This window comes from Lactuca saligna, chromosome 4, assembly GCF_052625555.1.
Source record: "Lactuca saligna cultivar CGN05327 chromosome 4, ASM5262555v1, whole genome shotgun sequence".
Lineage (NCBI taxonomy): Eukaryota > Viridiplantae > Streptophyta > Magnoliopsida > Asterales > Asteraceae > Lactuca > Lactuca saligna.
The window spans coordinates 304387893-304396359 of record NC_136420.1 but is presented as its reverse complement, the minus strand read 5'-3'; positions in this window follow the sequence as shown (position 1 = coordinate 304396359).

Sequence of the window (8467 nt, the reverse complement as noted above, 5' to 3'; positions counted from 1 at the left end):
TTGTACTCGATGAGTTCAAGGATGAACTCGGCGAGTCAAAGGCAATATCCATAATTTATGAAGATGGACTCGAGGAGTTCAAAGGTGGACTCGGCGAGTCAGTTGAACAAGGGTGCCGATGTGTTTGAAGGTGAACTCGACGAGCTCAAGGAAGACTCGACAAGTAGGATCGAAATCCAGAGTTTCGTGTGGATTGTGGGACTCAACGAGTTGGTGGGTCAACTCGGCGATTTGAGTCAACTTAGAGTGTTGACTTTGACCTGGTTTGACTTTTGAGAGTATTGTGGTCTAAGTGTTATTTTGGGTATTGATAGTTCGTGAAGCCGAAAGAATCAACAGTTTAGGAGTTGTCGGTTAGCAGTCAGAAGTGTTCAGCTAGTCTTCAGCCAGTGCGAGGTGAGTCTCCTCACTGGGTGTATGGGTCTAAAGCACCAATACCGGCCCATTATGTTTATGTATCGTAGGAATACCCGAGGGTTAGCCCTAGGTACTTATTGTATATGTTCCAGGTTATGACCTGATGTCGAGCGAGGCCCGAGGGATGTTAGAATGCTAGAGGTCTTTGTGATTAGGGTTATGGATGGGGTTCCATGACCCCTCAGTAGCAGACTAGGGGCGGGGTCCAAGTTAGGCGAGGCCTTAGATAAGGAGTACCGTAAGATCATGATTATTTATGTACTAGTATGTTACTTGATATTATGTATGTGTATAGTGGGCGAGGCCCAAACACAGGCGAGGCCTAAGAGAGACAAATTTGTATACTGAGCGGGGCTCGATGCCAAGCGGGGACTGTAGTAGGTTGGGGAACTCACTAAGGTTCGTTCTTACGGTTTTTAGTTTTGGTTTCAGGTACTTCTGGTAGCGGAGGGAAGAGCTCGAGATGATCGCATGGCACACACCAATAAGTTTTAGCCTGGGATGTTTTACTCTGATAAAAAGAACATGTTTTGAGATGATACTCTTATTTGATATATAAACCTTTGTTTATGGATGAAATGACTTGATACTTATGCTTTTATTAATGTTTTAAAAATAACTTTTTGGTCATGATTTTTAGGGATGTTACAAGTTGGTATCAGAGCCTTGGTTTGATGGATTCGGGCACACTCTTGGGTGCGACTGAACTCAAACTGAGGACATGGTATGAAAATGTTCAAAAGAAAATCATTTTTATAAAAACGTATTTCGAGAAAAGGAGAAGAGTTTTGAAAAGAAAAAAAAGGGCGTGGTGCATGCAATCAGCCGAGCTCAAGTAAGTTCTCCCAAATTACCCATACGAGTTATGTTATGATTATGTGGTCAGCATGCTAGATTTAGGGCTGATGATCTAGGAAGGATGCCTTATATGCCTATTATATGTGTTTATTGAGCTGCATATTAGTGTCGGTTAGACAATGGTAGGATAGCCTGATTAGGTTATGCCTGATTATATGAGCTTATAACGCATGCTAGTGCAGATTCTTAATATATGAATATGATTGATTGCTTGTGTTATTGTTTGATTTCCTTTTTGGTCTTAATGCTACTTGCTTTGTGATTTATGGGACTCTGAGTGATGGGAGATAGCCATTAGGTGAATACGCAAAGTCACATGTGATCAGGGTTGAATAATCTCAGAGTGCTAGATTTGGCCCTCCTGCGTAGCTCTTGTCTAAGTCCAACCGTTGTAGGGACGAGTCCTTTACTCGAAGGATTATTTGAGCCTCGTCACATGTGATGGTATTCAGGTAGTGGATAATTGGCATTATGAAGATACCTTAAGTAGCTGAGGACTGTATTTGGGTTAGAGATTTCCCTTGGGCAATCCTAGGATGAGAATAGTGCTGGGAGCAGTAGTGATAGTAAGGGACTTGGTGGGTTTGAGGCAATTCTTGAGGAAAGTACGGATAGATGTGGAAGGTAGTATGGGCCCGTACTACTGAAAGTAGAGGATCCGTGCTTGATTCAAGAATGGTTGAGTTAAACCAGGGAACTTGTAGTGTGTGTGTGACCCTTCGGTAGTGATGTGTATTTTGATGGTTGTTATGGTATGTTTCAGCATGGTGATGTTGCGTGAGAGACCAGTGGGCGGATCAGGCATCGAAGTGGGATCAGGCTCGGGTTTAGGAACCGAGCAGCTCGAGGAGCGGATGAGGGAGTTTGTATCAGTTAAGATTACGCGCAATATTCTAGACCAAACTAATGTGATCTTTGGCACGATCAAGGAGGGTATATTGTAGATTTTGGATTAGAGGCTAGGAGCCTTCCGCATTGAGATAGTGGCCATGATGGGAGTGTATACATTGACATTTCGAGAGATCAGCTTGTGGAGCTGCAGATTATCATGGGGCTAGGCACCCCATTCCTAACCAAAAATGGTAGGGTGATGTCGCCAACGCCTTTCGTTCTAGCCGGTGTCTCGAGGGGGACAAGGTCAGACTCGCCTCCTGCCTTCTGAAGGATATAGTGCGTGATTGGTGGGAGGAGGTTAACCACACTATTGGGGATGATGCCGTGTTGGACGCGATGACATGGAGTGATTTCTCGGCCAGGTTCAAGGCCGAGTTTTTACCAGTGCTCGAGGTGCAACAATTAACACGAGAGTTCCAGGACTTGTGGCAGACTACAGAGACAGTGACGGAGATCACCGCTAAGTTCCGAGAAAGAGCCCTTCTGGTTCCGCAGTATGTGGTGGACGAGGAGATGAAGAAGGGTCGGTATCATGAGATGTTGAGGAGCGATATCAGTCAGTTTGTGAGTCGGTCCACCTGGAAGACGCTGGAAGATATGATTGCTCAAGCCAGAGAGAGAGAGAGATCTAGAGACAGAAAAGAAAAGGAAGCTAGCAGAAGTTCAGGTATCTATGGGTTCGGGAAAGAGGCCCAAGTCATCAGATTTTAGGTCGAGAGGTCATCAGGACTGGAGCCGCTGTGGCAAGTGCGACATGACGCACGAGGGTGCGTGTAGGAGCGACAGTGGTGGTGATTTAGGCTGCTTCAAGTGCGGCCGGATCGGTCATTTTAGCAGAGATTGTACTGCTACCACCACCCAGGGATCAGACCTGATATGTTTCCATTGTAGTCAGAGGGGCCACAAGAAGGCCCAATATTCGAGTTTGATTTCAGCAAGACAAGTGATAACACCTGCACATGCAACCTTGAGGATCACCGATGGCCGTCAGGGTCGGGCAGAGGCGCCTGCGGCGAGGAGCAGGGCATATCAGTTGGTTTTAGAGGAGGCGTGAGCAGCATTTCTTGATATTACAAAAAATTGATTTGTAAAATCTTTGAGTTGAGGATATAGCACAAAATTTTGTTCAAGAAAATGTTTTCCTTTTTCCTTCAGAACGTTTGTGTTTTCATTTGTATACTCAAACACATGTGCTTCAACAACTTGTGGAATTTCCTTTTTATCAGAAAGATCATCATCAAACTCAATTTAATTGTTTGTGATATCTCGATATCAAGTTTTTCTTGAGTAACTTTAGTTTTAGTTTTCAAAGATAGATCAACATTAAGCTTCGGCATTGAATCAATAGTTGTATCACTTTTAGCTAATGACTGCCAAATTTGAACAATCAACATATTCTTCTTCCTCTGTCTTATTGATATTGTCAGAATCATCTTCAATATCAATAAAATTTTCTTGAGAACATTATGTCGAAGATTCAAATTTGTTAAATATTTTCATTTGTTCGTTTTTACCCAAAGTATCATTAACAATATCAACCAATTCATCAACATCAAAATATTCATCAATATTCACTATACCATATGCATAAGATTAATTTGGGGTCTGATCAAAATGAGAAACCCTACTCTTACATTTAATGTAACTTCATCAATTAACTCTTTCTTAAATTGAATTAATGGTAATAGTTTGAGATATTGCTCTTTACAAATTTCATATAAGTGATAAAGTAGTGCAAGTTTACCAAAAAGCCTCCTAGCTATATTACAATACATGTTTCTTTTTTTAGTTAATGAAATGTTATCTAACCTAACAAAATCACAATCTAGAGTGACATTATTCTATTTAAAATTCAAATATTATATCCTCGAGTTTTTCTCCTCAACTCTATTCTTAGCCTCATAGAGCTCTACTTTCGTTTTCTCCAAATCATTACTCATAGAAATCAACAAATCATTTAGATAAGAATAAACATCATCAAAGTAAGATAAAAACAGAATCATACGAACTAGAAGGTATATTAAATGAGTTAACAAGATTACATACATTCTTAGTCATTGAAGACTTTGAAGTGCTATCTATTAGGCACTTTCGTTCAACTTTATCTTCTCCGTCATTACTCACTTCTTCGCCATTAAACAATCATCACCTTTCAGAAATTTCTTAACTTTCTCAAACTTCACATCTTTCCATTCACCTACATCATCTCCATCATACTCTACAAACATGACTCCATGCAAAGGATTTCACATTTCTTAATCATCTGATCCAGACGACTAGATTTGATAAGTTCCTTCATACTTAGTAACAACCTTCACAACAAGAGAATAACTCTTTGATTTTGCTCTCAGCTCTTAGATTTTCATAGCATAACATGCTTCATCTTTCACTTTTTCTTTCTTTTCTTCCTTTTTCTTCAATATGCAATCTGTTGCTAAATGGTTTTTTGCATTACAATAGTTGTAGTCATAGCTAGAATCCCCGACTAACTTTTTCTCCGCCTTCTTCTCATCAGAACTACCTTGTTTCTTGTTTTTAATAATAAGTTTCAATTTCGAAGATTCCTTTTGGACAGTATTACTTTTTATGTTCTCCTTAAGAGGCTTCTTGTAAAAAAAATCACATTATTGTTGGAGTAATATGCAGCTACCTCATCATTAAAATTCACTATCAATCCTTCTCTCTTCAACATCTTCTTCCTCATAACACACATCTTTGACATTTGTTTTAGACAAAAGTACCAAAGGTCCACTAAAATTTATTTTGTCCTTCTCTTCAGATAGTTCCTTAACTTCATTTTCAAGAGCCTTCAGGATGTTGTAAAGATTTGACAGAGAATAAGAATAAAAGTTCTCTCGTGTCTTGATCATCAAACAAACGTTCTTCCATTTTTTCCTTAAACCTTGAAAAAATGTGATGTTAAATTCGATAATTTTACAGACAACATTGTACCTTGAAACTTGTATATCAATTGAAGAGTGGACCATTTATGATTGAACGCCAAAGATAATTTTACAAACAAACGTTCTCGTCCTGAGCAATTGTACCAACAACTTTAACCATTAAAGCTAAGAATGGACCATCTATGATTGAACGCCAAAGATCTTCATCTATTCCATTAAGGTAATCTTCCATTTGGTCTGTCCATTGATCATAATACTCTGGAAGCAACATTGGGGTTTTTGTTGAAGAATCGAAAAGATTAGCAAAGTTCATCATTGTGTTAACATTCAAGTTAGCCGTGTAATTTATCATAAAATATGAAAAGCTTGAATACAAATGAACCCAAATTCATCTGGTTGATTATCGCTTGTAAAATCGATAAATCTCAAAGATCGTTCGAAGAAAAAAAAATGTTTTCAATGCAGAAAAAGTTGAGTTAAAAATGAATCAACAAATGGAAAGCGAGAAAGAAATTACTCAAACAATTTGAAGATTCCTGCTTTGATATCAATTGAAGAGTCAAGATTTCAATCAAGTATTGATTTTAAACAGAAAGATGAATACGAGAAGTAAATAAATCTATTTGAGCTCTCATTAGCCTGGAAGGCAAGCACAATTACAAGAGTGAAAGTGTATATGTAATCTATGTTGCAACACTATTTATAGTGATATCAACATACAAAAATATACTAGGAGACTTTGACATGAAGTATACAAACAATACACTCCTAGAAATACATAGATATATTGAAATTGCATAAACTTCCATAAAAAAAACTACAATACCATTGATATTATAATACAAGTCTTCACATATGAATAATTTTGCAACTTATGAACTTTATATAAAATCTATGAAATAGTGAATTAGAGGTCGGAAATTCTTTTTTGAAACAGAATTTCGGACAACATGGTCATTTAGGAAAATATGTTATAAGTTTGCTAGATTGCGGTAGGAAAATGTGTTATAAGTTTACATATATGACCATTTTGTGATTATCCATTTTTTAAAGTATGTAATAAGTTACATTCTAAAAGAATGTCTTTTTTATTGGTTTGCTTTTACACAAACATTCGAATTTATACCTTTTAAATATATTTATGACTTTAAATATATGTCTTTTACACCTTCAAATACTTTTTATATGCATAAATACATATAAAAAGTGTAATGTGTATATATAAATATGTTTAAATTTGTATAAAAATATTTTCTATGTTTAAATATGTTTTTTATATGTATAATAATGTTTTTGTATATTTTTATATGTATTATAAGTGTTTTTTTTACATATTTAAATTTATTTATAAGTATTTTGTATTTAAAAAGTATTTATATATTTTAAAATATATTTTTATATGTATATATGAGGTTTTATATGTTTAAATAGATATAAAAACATTTTTATAAATATTGTACACATAAAATTTCTAGAAATATTTTTTAAACACATTTAATTATATATAAATGCATTTTTTTTTATATTTTTAAATGCGTATACAAATGTTTTAATATTTTTTAGACACACACACACACACACACACACATATATATATATATATATATATATATATATATATATATATATATATATATATATATATATATATATATATATATATATATATATATATATATATATATATATATATATATAAGGTAATACCAAAAAGATATGTTGGTACACTGGTAGGGGCGTTTGTTTCTACAACACTGATAGTGGGTTCGAGCATTTGGGATTACATACTTCCCCTTAAAACTTTGACTTTTAATCGAAAGAACACTTCAACATAGTCGAATAATCGTATATATGTTTTTTAAATTCATATAAATAACGTTTTATACATATTGTAAACATAAAGATATGATATATATATATATATATATATATATATATATATATATATATATATATATATATATATATATATATATATATATATATATATATATATATATATATATATACACAAACACAAGTTATTTATATGTTTAAATATGTATAAAATCGTATTTATATATTTTGGGCTAATGTTATAAAAACACCTAAATTTTCAAAAAATATTCATTTTTATCCTTAAGTTTTCAAGTAATATGTAGGTGATCTGTTGATAACCAGGTAACCTGTTAAAAAGCCAAAAATAAATAAAAAAATTACGCAAACTTCCAGCTTTAGTGAACCCAAAATACAACGAAAGGTAAAACTGAATATTTTTTAAAAACTTAAGAATTTTTATGACATTAAACACTTTTATAAATGAATCTTGAATTAGTTTCTAAAATAAAGAATTTACAAAACTATTATTTTTCAACATATAAAAGAGAAAGCAAGACTTTGTGTAAGTGGTCGGGGCCACCTTGGTTTGGACCACTTTTTGTATAAAAGAAATGTAAAAGATATTATAACTATTATATAAAAGAAACAAATTTATCAGAAAAATAAAGTCACAAGTATACTAATATAATTAAAAAAAAAAGGTGCAAGTGGGTTTTCTAATTAAACCTATTGGGGCCCAATTAGATGGTGTTTATAGTCTAGAAAATTAAAGACTTTGTGTTCAAGTTTCTTCTTAATTGAAAAGGGTAGCTCACCTTGGTTTGGACCACTTTTTGTATGGAGTAGTTGAAGAAAAGACTCAAAGCTTGAAATTCTTTTAACATTAATTAAATAACATAAAGGAACTCAATTCCCTGTGAAGGGTCGTAATCGTATTAAATTATGACAAACTAAAGTTTTCTTATTTGATGATTTATGCTACAAAATCTGACAACATGCCAAACATTTTTGGCGATGTAACCACTAGTGACGTATCAGATAGTCGAGGTCGGGGCCATTGTTTTCACTTCTATATTTATAACTACCTATTGTGTGAATAATGCCAAAGGAGCATACACATGAACCATTATCGACGAATTTGAGATTTATATGAGTTTTAACTTTATAAAATTGATGAGTTCACTAGAATTTAAATTTTTAGATCTTTTGGCTACATGGAAAGAAAAGAAATCACAATTTTCAATTCTCCCTGTCATGATTCGTGATATACTAACCGTTTATACTTCACGGTAGTTTGGAAACAATTTTATCTTTTAGTGGTGGAGTTTTATTAAAATTTAGATCGAATTTTATGAACGTGTCGTTGGAGATTTGCATTCGCTTGAATGATTATTTGGATTTGATGGAACGTATACAACGCTTCTCAACACTCGAATGCTAGACTTCAAGACAACGTCAAGCCGAGAATATTAGAACAAGAACTGGAACTAGGCTTAACCATGCCTCCAAAACCAAATTAAAAAATGATGACAAAGATGAGGATAATGGTATTGAAGAGACTCCTTATCCTATCTCGA